The 13,058-nt window shown below is 38.6% G+C and overlaps 1 protein-coding gene across 2 annotated transcripts in view; it reads left to right on the top strand.

Annotated features, from left to right (window-relative positions):
* foxp4 (forkhead box P4) overlaps nt 1–13,058 on the top strand; it is a 398,372-nt gene that overhangs the window by 12,469 nt on the left and 372,845 nt on the right. The window lies entirely within an intron of this gene.

Genomic DNA, 13,058 nt, shown 5'->3' with positions numbered 1-13,058 from the left:
AAACGCTGCTGGATTGTTATGTCTTTATCTGAATGCTCTTTTACTTTCTGGAAATCGTGCATTGAAATATCCAAAAAAATCATTGCCCATTCTTGATCTTCAATAATCTTCATTGAGCTTAAATTAAATAAAAAGGGTTCTTGAACTCTTGACCTTAAAATATACCTCATTGTGATCTTGATCCTTATAGCTTACCTGCACTGCACTTTGTCTGTAGTTGTTATACTTTTTTTTACTGCATTGTTTTTGTTTTACCTTGTCCGACATCAATACACTGTGTTAAGATTTGATCTGTATGCAGGACAAGTTTTTCTCTATTTAGCACGATACAGACAGCACTGTAGTGTAATGGTTAGCACAACATTTTACAGTGTCGGCAACCTGGGTTCAATTCTCACTGCTGTCTGTGAGGAGTTTGTACGTTCTCCCTGTGACCTCATGGGTTTCCTCCCGGGTGATCCGGTTTCCTCCCACAGTCCAAAGACGTACCGGCTGATAGGTTAATTGGTCATTGTAAATCATCCCGTAATTTGGCTCAGGTTAAACCAGAGGATGCTGGGCGACATGGCCTGAAAGGCTTATTGGGAATAAATAATTAAATAAAATTTAAAAATATCACTACGTGTGACAATAATTAATTAGTTCTATTTCCAAATTCCTTATTTTTTCACCTGAATTATGTACCGAATTCCCAATTGTCTGTGATCTATTTCACTGTTTTTCTCTCTATATTGTTATCATCTGGAACATTTGCTCTTGTATCTGCTCGAACCAAGTCCCAATCATTTAAGATCAGAGGAAAGGTCATTGGCCCAACCTTCTGTTATCCATATTGGTAAAATATGTGAGGAAATTATAAATTTCAATTGGTCAGTGAGCTCACTAAATAATGTACTTTTTTAACCTAAACAAAAATATAAATAATGTTTTACTGTATATTGGGAGAGACATTTTACATGGGACAACCAAATTTACAAAGAGATAATTATCCAGTTTGCAGAACATTTCTTTGATCAAATAGGCCGCTGCGTTTCTTAAATTACGGCATGAATACCCATCAGGAATATTTTACTGGGCCTGCAAGGCACCATAAAAATGCAAGTATTTTCTTTCATTGTTTTGCAGCCACACTTTTGCCAGCTGTGGCTCTGTGAGTAGCACACTTGTATCAGAAGTTTGTGGATTTGATTTTCCCTCTAGTACCTTGACCACAGAATCACTGGCTCATTCTCTTGCCATGCTGAGGGAGTGCTGCACAGTTGTAGACCTTGATGTTCAGGTGAGACTTTGAACTGAAGCCCTCTCTGCTCTCTAAATATTATAAAATGTCCCCTGATATTCAGAAAAAGAGAGGACGTCTCTCAATGTGTTAGTCCACATTTATCTCCCATCTAGCATTGTTGCACTTTAACGTTTACTGGTTATTGTGTGTGGGAGCTAGCTGTGTTCAAATTGGCTGCAGGTTTTTCACATTATAACAGAGACTGCACCTCAGAAGTATTTAAATGTTGTAAAGCATTTGAGATGTCCTAAAAGTGACGTGAATGGTGAAATATCAATGCAAGTTTTGTTTCATTTCACAATTCATTTATATTGCGCTTCTCGTGGTCTCTGAGAACTTTATAGCTATTGAAGCCAAGTCACTGTGCTAATGCAGGGAAAGATAGCCCCTAATTAGCATGGAGTGAACAGTGATCTGAAAATGACTAAATAGATACTTCCAGTGGTGTAGTTTGATGGATAAGCACTGGTCTGCCATGCAAAGAAGAATGTTCCTGCTCTTAAAATGATATGATAAGTACAGTACCAAAGAAGGCCCTTCAGCCCATCAAGCCTATTTGCTCTTTGTTGAGAAACTCAGTCATTATCCTTTTCCAGGTCAACATTTTCATTGCGATCCTAATTGCACTCAAGTAGATCTGTTGGACAGGCAATGTTGTGTGACACCAGACTCCCAAAACAATCTCTCAGTTCTGAGCTCTGTGACTGGGAGATATTACTAAGGAGACAGAGGGAAAGATTCAAGAATGTTCTGTAAGCCTCCTTGGAAAAGTGCAAGATTCCCACTGACTCCTGGGAATGCCTGGCCCATGACTGCTTGAAGTGGGGAAGGAACTCTGGAGATGGCATTCAGGACCCGGGGGCTGTTTCTCAAGAGTGCACAAAGCATAACTGGCAGAAGGAGCAGACCACCTTACCAGTTACCCACTTGCTCACCTCATCAGCCACTTCCTGCCTCACACTGGCCACTACCTCACAACCCATAAACTTGCAGTTAAAGTAAGTTATCCACAACTGGCTAAAAAGGAGAAAAATCCAATCAGCACCATTTCCCCATTCTATACTCTCAAACATTTACTCAATTCTGCTTTGAAAGCCACAATTGCATCCGCATTAACAATATCTAGAGATCATATATTCCAGATTGTAATGCTGACTGCTTTACTTGCTCTATGGAAAAAATAAATCCCTCACCTCACCCCTGGATCTGATAATCTGGATTCCTTTTTGATGAAGATGCCATTGCATTGCAGAGGCTACTGTGGACGTTTATCGCATGTTGCCAAAACTGATGTTTAGCTATGAGAAAGATCTCAGCCCAAAATGTCAAACCTTTATTCATTTCCATAAAGAGTCTGACCTGCTGAGTTCCTCCAGCATTTTGTGTGTGTTACTTTGGATTTCCAGCATTTGCAGACTTTCTTGAGCTATGAGAAATTATTGGATAAATTGAAGGGAGAGGTGTTATTAGGAACAGTGGAGAGGTTTAATTGAGCTGTGTAAAGGCATGTAGAGTAAACAGATAGGTCGTATTTTCCCCTAGGCCAAACCTGAGACTTGTGGATTGGGTGCCTATTAAGGATGAGGTGTGTATGTTTAATGTAATTGTTAAAAGGATTAGAGAGGAGACTGTGTCTTAACCAGGAGCGTTGTAGGGCGACTGAACTCACTGCCTGAATGGAAGTTGCAGGTAGAAACTCACATTGTAAACTATGATCTACAGAACTTTGGATCCAGTGGGATTAGCTTTTGAACAGCACAGAGAAGATGGTTTGAAGAAGCTCAATCCATGACTCCATTACTTTAATGGGAATTGTTTTATTATTGCTACTTAGACCAAAATACAATGCTTTTCTTGAATACTATTCACACAAATTATTACACAGTGCTCTGAGGTAGTACAGGATAAAACAATAACAATGCAGATTTAAGAATAACAGCTGCAGAGAAAGTGCTGTGCAGGTAAACACTAAGGTGCAAGATCATAATGAGGTGAGTTTTGAGGCTGAGAGTCCAAGCTCTCATACTAGGAAACTATTCAAGTGTCTTATAACAGTGCAGTAGAAGCTGCCCTTGGTGGTATGTATTTTAGACTTCCGTGTCTTCTGCCCAGTGGTCGAGGGGTGAAGAAAGAATGTCGAAGAATATGCAGAAATCATTGATTATGCTGGATGCTTTGGTATGACAGTGAGAAGTATAGATTGAATCCATGGAAGGGAGGCTGGTTTCCATTGGAATTCGAATAGTTTCTCTTTATTTACCTGATCTGAACTTGTCACTGGTTTGTACTCTTTTATTAAATCTCTTCTCATCTTTCTCCGCTCTAATAATACCATTGCCAGGTCCTTCAGTTTATCTATGTTTCAACCTCTCGTCCCTGCAGTTATTTTAAAAAAATCCCATGGAAATGTTCACTGAAACTACAGACCTTTTTCATTTTAACATCTCCTCCAAAAGAAGACACTTCTGACAGTGAAGTTCTCCATCAAGTTAGACTTTGCAATTTAAGTTTATGATCTGGAAATTGAACCTGCTGGACTAGGCATCATCCCTGATGAAGATGCCAGAGCTTGTTGTTGAAGTGTGGGCTAAAATTGATATTTGCACCCAGCTGGAAGCCCGAGAAGAGTTTTTTTTTGTCATATACTCTAGGAAAGTACTAGATCCCTTTTGAACCCACAATGTTTCCGATTTGATGAATGCTGCCCACTGAGCCAGAGTACTGGTGGGCAGTAATAGCCAGCAGAGTCAAGCAGACTGCAGACTTGGTGTCTAGGGTTTTTGGATTGCAGAGGAAGCAGAAAGTGAGAGAGAAAGTGTTTCACTGTTTCGGAGTGAAAATGCAAGAGCTGAATAGATGGAAAAATTGGTATTTGGAAATTGAGTAAAGATAACAACAGTTGGTATCAAATAGTTCTGATTGACTTTTAAACATTGTGAATTGATAGTTTAATATCCCTAAAAAGGAAGCCAGGATTTAGTTTCAGCCTCATTCTGAGATTTTGACATTGAACTTGAAAAGTTGATCAAATTCTCTGAATTATACTCTAGTTGTTTATGTTTTTTAAATTATTGGCTTATTATCATGCATTCTGTAATTTTGCCAGCAAGTTTTTCAACCTGTTGTAATGCCTGTACAAAGTTTTGAAATGAGGTCCATATTCAATTCTGTTTTCAGTCTTGGCTGAGTTTAGATGAGAAAACTCCTAGCCTTTTGTGGGAAGACATTGACCAATGGTCATCAAGATAATTATTGGTCTGTGAACCTAGCTACATTTCTATTAGGAAAACTAGTTTAGTATGATGCTGCCTGGATTAGAGAGCATGTCTTATGAGGAGAGGTTGAGTGAGCTAAGATTATTTTTCTTTGGAATGAAAGAGGATGAAAGGTGATGGATAGAGGTTTACAAGACAAAAAGAAGGTGGACAGCCAGAGACTTTGTCCCAGGGTAAAAATGGTTAATATGAGTGGACATCATTTTAAGGTGTTTAGAGAAAAATATAGGGGGGATGTCAAAGGTATATTTTTTACACTGAGTGTGTTAGGTGTGTGGAGCTCACTGCCAGGGGTGGTGATAGAGGCTGATATATAGATGACATTTAGGAGATTCTTAGATGGACAGATAGACAAAATAAAAATGGAGGGCTATGTGGGAGGGAAGAGTTAGACTGATCTTGGAAAAAGGCAAAAAGGTCGGCACAACATTATGGGCCATGGGCCTGTACTGTTTTAAATTCTATGTAAAATACACTTATGGATGGGACAGTCCTCAAATGAGGAATGTTCTGAAACCAACTTACTTATTATGGTATTCAACCCACTGAGTTCCCAACAGCTCCATCCACCCTGCTCATTTCCTCATAGCTCTGCAATTTATTCTCACTCTCTCTCTCATGCCCAGTAGTTCCCCTTTAGACAAACTTTGAATGGATAGTTAAGAGAATGGTGCCCACCAAACCAGCGGCTTCAGTACAAGAAGGTAAACTATAACTTTCTGTAAATGCGTTTGTTGTCCTTGCTCTGTTACTTTGCATTCTATGTGACTGTGACTCTCCATGCAATTAATGTAGAAATGAAGTCTTTCATTTGGTCATTGTCCACTCAAGCCCTATTGTTAATGGATTTCCTGTGAAACCAGTCACATGCTGAGACTAAATTGGGGACTAACCACATGGTACAGTACTGGAGATGGCCAACACTACAATATATTGTTGCAAGGGTATGCAAGGTTTCTAAACTCTGCTGATCCTCCTCTAGAAATGTTTGATGTGACCATGTAGAGGAAGCTTTGATCCACATTCTGAATTCTGTTTTAGTTCCTTGGAGCCATCTTCACTCCTAGTGTAGAAGGAGGTTTGGTTTGTACATAAACCTTGCTGTAGCTGTCCTCAAGGTGTGTGATGACAACACTGGATTCTGTTGAGTGGGAACTGTGATGTTCCTAAACGCTAATTGTCTTGGACTTCGCTTGTCATAGAATAATGAAATCTGGGTAGAAATTCTTAACTGAGATGCCTGCCTGAAATCCTGGTATTTTCACGTTTTCAAGGGACCACGAGTGCTTATAATAAGGAACTGAAGTGAGAAGTTTGTTCTCAGCACCAGCCTGACCAACAGAAACTCCATAGAAAAACTGGTCTGCCTTTGCTGACGTAACTTAGCCTTATGGCTCTCCGTTTCCTAATTGACCTCTTTATTGTATGCTAATTCTCTCAAGTGAAAATGTGTTCTAAGGTGTCATGGAGCTGAACAGTAGAAAGAAGCTCAGTCGTTGGCGAAACTTTGGAATTCCTATGTACAGATCTTACTGAGAACCTTGATATATTCTCCATCCAACAGAATTCTACAAAGTAAATTGTTGAAATAAAATCATAAAGCAGTATCGGATGATGTGCTGTGATTATACAAGATAATGGGGGCTGCTCCTGGTCACTCATCTTTAGCTCTTGTCTTTTTCAACAATACCTTTCTGTTTATTTTTGTTGTCAATAGAGACATGGAAGCAAATTAAAGTCTCTGACAAAGAAATCATCAGGTGTTAAGGGAGGGGACAATAAACACTACTGAATAAACCACGGAACTTAATCATTTTACACCCAAATTGTGTGTCACGCAGGATATCTGCTTAGCTGTATGTAAACCACTCAAACTTTCTGATTAGATTCGATCATACATATTGATATCTGTTTTCATAATATATAATATATAAAAACCTAATTATCTGATTAGATTCCAATCTATCTGAAGTGTCCTTAAACCTCACAGTTAGATGCCATCTTGTAAAATTACACCCAGGGAGAGTAATTTACTATCAATTGGAAAAGCTCATCTGGTTTTGAAACTTCCAGTCCATGAGGTGTTCTGCCAATAATACTAGAAAGCTAAGGTCATATGATGGAGTTTAACTACACTGGATGGATTTGTGACTAGTTAAATTTCATGAACTAATTTTATTTAATACAATCCTGTGCTGTACGGAGCTAATCTGAATTTGAAACCCTCCCCGAAAAGGGATCAATACTTTACCACATGCACTACGTTAACAAAAACGTAGAACACTGGACCAACACCTGAACTTGTAGAGTCCTGACAAAAGAATTGTTTAGTGATGCGGAGCTACAGGTTATGCAAGATCCCAGTATCTTGTTTATATATCGGTAATTTTTTCATGGTCAGTGAATAGATTAGGGTAAAAGAGTATAGATTAAGGTAAAAGAGATCAGTAGGAGGTGCGAGATTCCTCTCAACATGGACTACAATTTTTTTTGGCCAGACTGGGCTTCCATGTGTGAAAATTTGGCAGGTATCTGAGTACCCTTAAACCTGGCTGATATAATTCAAGGGGCATATTACATAAAGCAGGATGGAAAAAGCAGAATGATGGAAAATTATTGAAAGCAAATCCCTCATAGAACAGATTTTCTATTTTGTTGGGTTAATTAATTCTGATTCATGTTTCAGTAGCTCCTCTATACCAGTAGACTATAATGACAGAAATAGCAAAAGCTATCATGCATAATCTATTATTTATTCAACTCCACTTAACTTGTCCAAATGCTATTGTTTCAAATGATATTGTCAACATAGATGTTGTCTACATGGACCTTAGTAAAGCATTTAGCAAATCCATTCTTGGTAGGCTGGTCCAGAAGATTAAGTTACAATGAAATCATGATGAGTGAGTGAGTTGGATACAAAATTGGCTTGGTTATAGAAAACAGAGGTCCGTGTTGGAGAGGTGTTTCTCTCACTGGAGGTCTGTGACAGGTGGCATTCCACTCAGAGTTCAATGTAAGTTTATTATCAAAATACAGTACATATATGACACCATATACAACCCTGAGATTTGTTGTCTTCTGGGCATGCTTAGTAAGTCCAAGAATCAATGAAAAATCACACCCAAAAGGATGGACATCAACAAATGTGCAGAAGACAACAAACTGTGCAAATGTAGAGGGAATAAAAAGAAATAATATTAATTAGTAAATAAGCAATAATTGTCGAGAACATGAGGCGAAGAGTCCTTGAAAGTGAATCTATAGGTTGTGGAAATAGTTCAGTGATGAGGTGATTGAAGTTGAGTGAAGTTATCCCCACTGGTTCGAGAGCCTGTTTGAGAGGTAATAACTGCTCCTGAACCTGGTGGTGCAGGTCTTGTGGCTCATGTACCTTCTCTATGATGGCAGTAGTGAGAAGAGAGCATAGCCTGGGTAGCGGGAATCCTTGATGATTGATGCTTTTGTGCAATAGCTTTTCAGGTAGATGTGCTCAATGGTGAGGAAGAGTTTACCCATGACTGGGCCATATCCACTACTTTTTGGTAGGAGTTTCCATTCATGGGCATTGGTGTTTCCATACCAGGCCATGTTGCAACCAGTCAATATACTCTCCACCACACATCCATAGAAGTTTGTTAAAGTTTTAGATGTCATGCTGAATCTTCACAAACCTCTAAGGAAGTAGAGGATCTGCTGTGCTTTCTTTGTAGTTGCACTTATACGCTGGGCCCAGGACAGATCCTCTGAAATGATAACACAGAGGAACTTAAAGTTGCTGACCCTCTCCCCCCTGATCCCCTGATGAGGACTGGCTTGTGGACCTCTGGTTTCCTCCTCCTGAAGTCAATAATCAGCTCCTTGATCTTGCTGACATTGAGTGAGAGGTTGATCTTGTGCACCACCTAGCCAGATTTTCAACATGCAGATCCGTCACCATCTTTGATTTGGCCAATGACTGTGGTGTCATCAGCAGACTTAAATATGGCATTGGAGCTGTGCTTGGCCTCACAGTCAGAAGTATAAAGCGAGTAGAGCAGAGGGCTAAACACAAAGCCTTGTGTGCGCCTTTGGTGATGGAGATTGTAAACCAGATATATTTGCCAATCTGAATTGACTTGGGATTTGCAAGTGAGGAAATTGAGGATCTAATTGCACAAGGAGGAATCGAGGCCAAGGTCTTGAACCTTATTGATTAGTTTGAAGGGATAATAATATTAAGTGCCGAACTGTAGTCAATGAAGAGCATCTTAATGTATGCAGCTTTGCTATCTAGATGTTCCAGGCTTGAGTGAAGAGCCAATGAAATGGCAACTGCTATGGACCTGTTGTGCTGGTAGGCAAATTGAAACAGATCCAAGTTGCTTCTCAGGCAGGAGTTGATATGTTCCATCACCAACCTTTCAAAGCACTTCTTCACTGTGGATGTAAGTGCTGCTGGACGATAGTCACTGAGGCAGGTTACCATGTTCCTTTTGGTCACAGGCATAACTGAAGGCCGAATAGAATCATTGTTGGGGGGCCACTGTTATAATATATATAAATATTATCTAGATGAAAATATTTCTGATCTGATTAGTGGGCTTGAAAATGATGGTGGAGTTGTGGATAGTGAGGGTGTTCAGCAGGATATAGATAGTATGGAAATTTGGGCAGAGTTATGGCCGATGAGTTTAATCCAGACAAGTGTGATGTAAAATATTGTAGTTAGGTCATAATTGAAGAATAGTGTGCATTTCTACTCACCACTCTATAGGAAGAGTGTGACAGCTTTGGAGAGGCTACAGAAGAGGTTCACCACGTTGTTGCCCGGAATGGAGTGTATTAGTTATAACAAAAGCCTGGACAAACTTGGATTCTTTACTCTGGAGCATCAGAAGCTGAGGAGGCGATCTGGTAGAAATGTATAAAATAATGAGGGGCATATAAAGGATAACTGGGCAAAAGCAGATATAATAGTGACATTTAAGATGTATTTGGACAAACCCATTTACAGGCGAGGTATAGAGGGATATAGACCAAGTGCAGGCAGTGGAGATTAATTTATATTTGGCATCATGAGACAAAATCCCTTGGAGCATTGACAGGGGTACATTCAACAGGGATTCATAAAGATCACTACCCACTCCCTTCCTAAAGAGAGTTAGGGATGGGCAATACATGTCGCTCAATATCTCAAATTATTAGTTATAACAAAAACCTGTTAAGTCTTGGGGCGGGGGGAGAAAATTGGATCTCCAAATTCAATAAGCATGTTGGACAGAATCTTGAGAATTGGTCTAATGGTGCAGCTACATCACTAAATCTTAATAATAATGTATACAAGAAACGTTTAGGGTTTGGAATCCTAAGTATAAACAAGGGAGCACAGGTACATTAAATCACACTGCTGACTATATACGCTCAACTCGCTGATTCTTAAACACAAGCTGCAATTGTGAAATGAGAAATTGCTTTCAAATGGTTTTGAAATAATTTGGAAAAGGCAAAATCAGATAAAATTGTGCTACAAAGTACTTCCATTCAGCCCATATGATTCTCCTCCCACCTTTTTATTTAACACCATCAACATATCGTTCTGTTTCTTTTACCCTGCAGTTTATCTTTCTTCCTCCTAAATCTGTCTGGATATTCACTTCAGTGACTGCTTGTATGGGCAAGTTCCATATTCAAATTATTATCTGAGTGAAGAATTTTCTTTTGAATTCCCTGTAAAATTTATTAGTGATCATTATAGAAATACTTGTATTGTCCCTAGTTATTGCCATATTCCCTACATCTACCATATTAAAACTTATCACGTTCTTAAAGAAGTTGATCAAATCACCCTGTCGTTATTCCTAGAGAAAAGTCCCCTGGCTTTTTCAACGCTTATGGCTATTTAGAGCCTCTCAATTCTGGAAAAAAAGTGTAGAATTTTTTTTTGTACCTTTTCCAGGAACCTTATGCTCTTATTTGTCTTTAAAGGGGAAAATACTGCACACAGACAGTGTAGTCTAACCAAGTTTCTAAACAAGTTCATCATAACCTTTCTAATTTTCAGTCCGATCTCCTTTGAATTTAAGACCATAAGACATAGGAGGAGAATTAGGCCATTCAGCCCATCAGGTCTGCTCCGCCATTCCATCATGGCTGTTTGATTACCCCTCTCAACCCCATTCTCCTGTCTTCTCCCATAACCTGTGACACTCTGAATAAGACCATAAGACTTAGGCTTAATTTAATCTCTTTTAAATTTATAATTATAATTCTTGTAATTACTACATTGAATTAGATTTATAATTTAATCTCTTTGCTGGGCTTGTTTTTTTTTGTAATGGTTTTATTAATTGACATCACTACTTGTAATGAGTTATAAACGTATGTTTCCAAATCCCTTTCCCATCAAGCCCATTCAAATGTGTATTCCAAGGAACTGTGGCCCATTTACATAATATAAAAGAATATATCCTCTGTCTGTACTGGCTTATTTGCCAAACACATATCCATTCTGCAGCATTATAAACATTCGCCTGAATTTTGTCTCAAGCCTGCCCTGTTTTAACTTTGCCCTCCAAATGATAGCATCTGCTGTGGTTTTTTAAAAAGCCACAATTTTGATATATGCACCAGGTAAAAGGTAAATTGCTTTATGGTTTAATTTCTTTTATCTTCCTCAGTTGCCATCATCCCTGAAGTTAAAATTAGCTGTTAAATATGATAATTCTAACTTGGAACCTGAAAAGATCTTTTTAAACCTTATTATTTAACCATGCTCCCACAACATTTAGGAAACAAAGCCAAAATCCAGTTTAACGGTTTAAAAGTTACTGAATGCACTGCGATATAGTACACAACATTCTCCCTCAAAGTGAAGTGTCCTGGGACTTGCAGGCACATGTTTATTTAGCAACTCCTTTGAATGATCCACCTCCTCTTTCTCAGGGTAACCAGGGATGGGGTGAAAAATGCTGTCCTTGACAGCAAAGACAAAAACACTAAGTTGGCTAACAGGATGATAAATTTGCAGAAGGGAAGTTTCAAGGGAATCTAACATTTCCCAAGTAAAGTTATAAATGCAGATATTATAAGGCACAGGAGAGAACTTCACAGCTAAATGTGTTCATGCTGTTTTGAAATATGTAATTTTTTCTGCTTATTTCCTAGCTTTGCATATTTGAATTGATGGGGAAAGATAAATGGCCAATGGAAAGCTTTATATTATAGTTATTTTAATGGATTGAGTTTCTGTTTTTCTGGATTAGTTGAGTTTCATCACTTATGAGGGAGAACTCATTATTTCTTCATCCTCAGTGAGGGAGTTATTTCTGTAGCAAGAACAGTTCTACTATTGGTTGCTCTGCTATGCACCCACATTTGCTTTTAGTTAAACTGTAGCAAAGCTGAACGTGTCCTGCTTCCTCAAAGTTTCCAGTGGAATGTGAAACATAAAGTAGTTGAGGAAAATAGGGTCAAAGATACAAACTGAATCTCTATTTTATGATTTTACTATAAAAAACTATTTGATCATATATTGTTTATTTTGTTCTTAAGTAGTTTTTGAACATTGTGGATGCTGTTTAATTCACACCCTGGATGGTTGGTTTGCCAGATGCAGTAGATGAATTAGAAGCCTGTCACAACAGATTAATGAGGCTGGAAGAACTGCAGCTACATGCTAAGATAGAAGTTTAAGCAGGAGATGGCATGGTTTTCCTAAGTTTGGGCTGTGTTTAGGCAAAGAAGAACTGACTTTTCACAGGAAATAATGCTCATACATAAGGTAAAATGTCTTTATTGAATATAAGTCAGGAAAGATATTACAAATAAATGAAGCTCATCTGATTGCCCACACTGGAATATAAGATAGTTGCCAATAACAGGATGATCATATGTAGCAAATATATGATCTATTACTCCAAGTTACTATCTAGGAATAACAGCACTAGTGATGCCCTCTACCGTGGAAGAATATGTTTATATGCATCATTTGGACTCAGACATGAAGTTTGGTTTGGCGGAAGGTTTTGGCATAGCGAAGATGGTATTTTGTGGGGCTTCAGTAAATATGTGTCAAGAATGGAAAATAAATTTGACTGAGGAGTGATATCAGGAATTTTTCCACTCATTTGGATGCCAGCCATGGCTCAGTGGGTGGCATCCTTGCTTCTAAGTCAGAAAGTCAAAGTTCAATCTTACTTCAGGAATTTTAACATATGATTTTGGCAAATTTTGCAACTGAGGTTCCAAATCCTTTCAGATGGATGCAAAAAAGCCCCTCATGCAAAAAGAATAGATTCCTGACCTCACAATCTACCTCATTCTAGCCTTGCACCTTATTGTTTGCCTGCACTGCACTTTCTCCATAATTTTAACACTTTATTCATCATTCTTCCTTGTTATTTTTGTTCTCACTTCCCCTTGCGCTACCTCAGTGTACTGATGCGATGATATGGTCTGTATGGCTGTATGGATAGCGTTTTCCACTGCACTTAGGTGCATATGGCAAAAATAAATCAACC

This window comes from Mobula hypostoma, chromosome 13 (genome assembly GCF_963921235.1).
Source record: "Mobula hypostoma chromosome 13, sMobHyp1.1, whole genome shotgun sequence".
Lineage (NCBI taxonomy): Eukaryota > Metazoa > Chordata > Chondrichthyes > Myliobatiformes > Myliobatidae > Mobula > Mobula hypostoma.
This window is presented reverse-complemented; position numbering and strand designations above follow the sequence as displayed.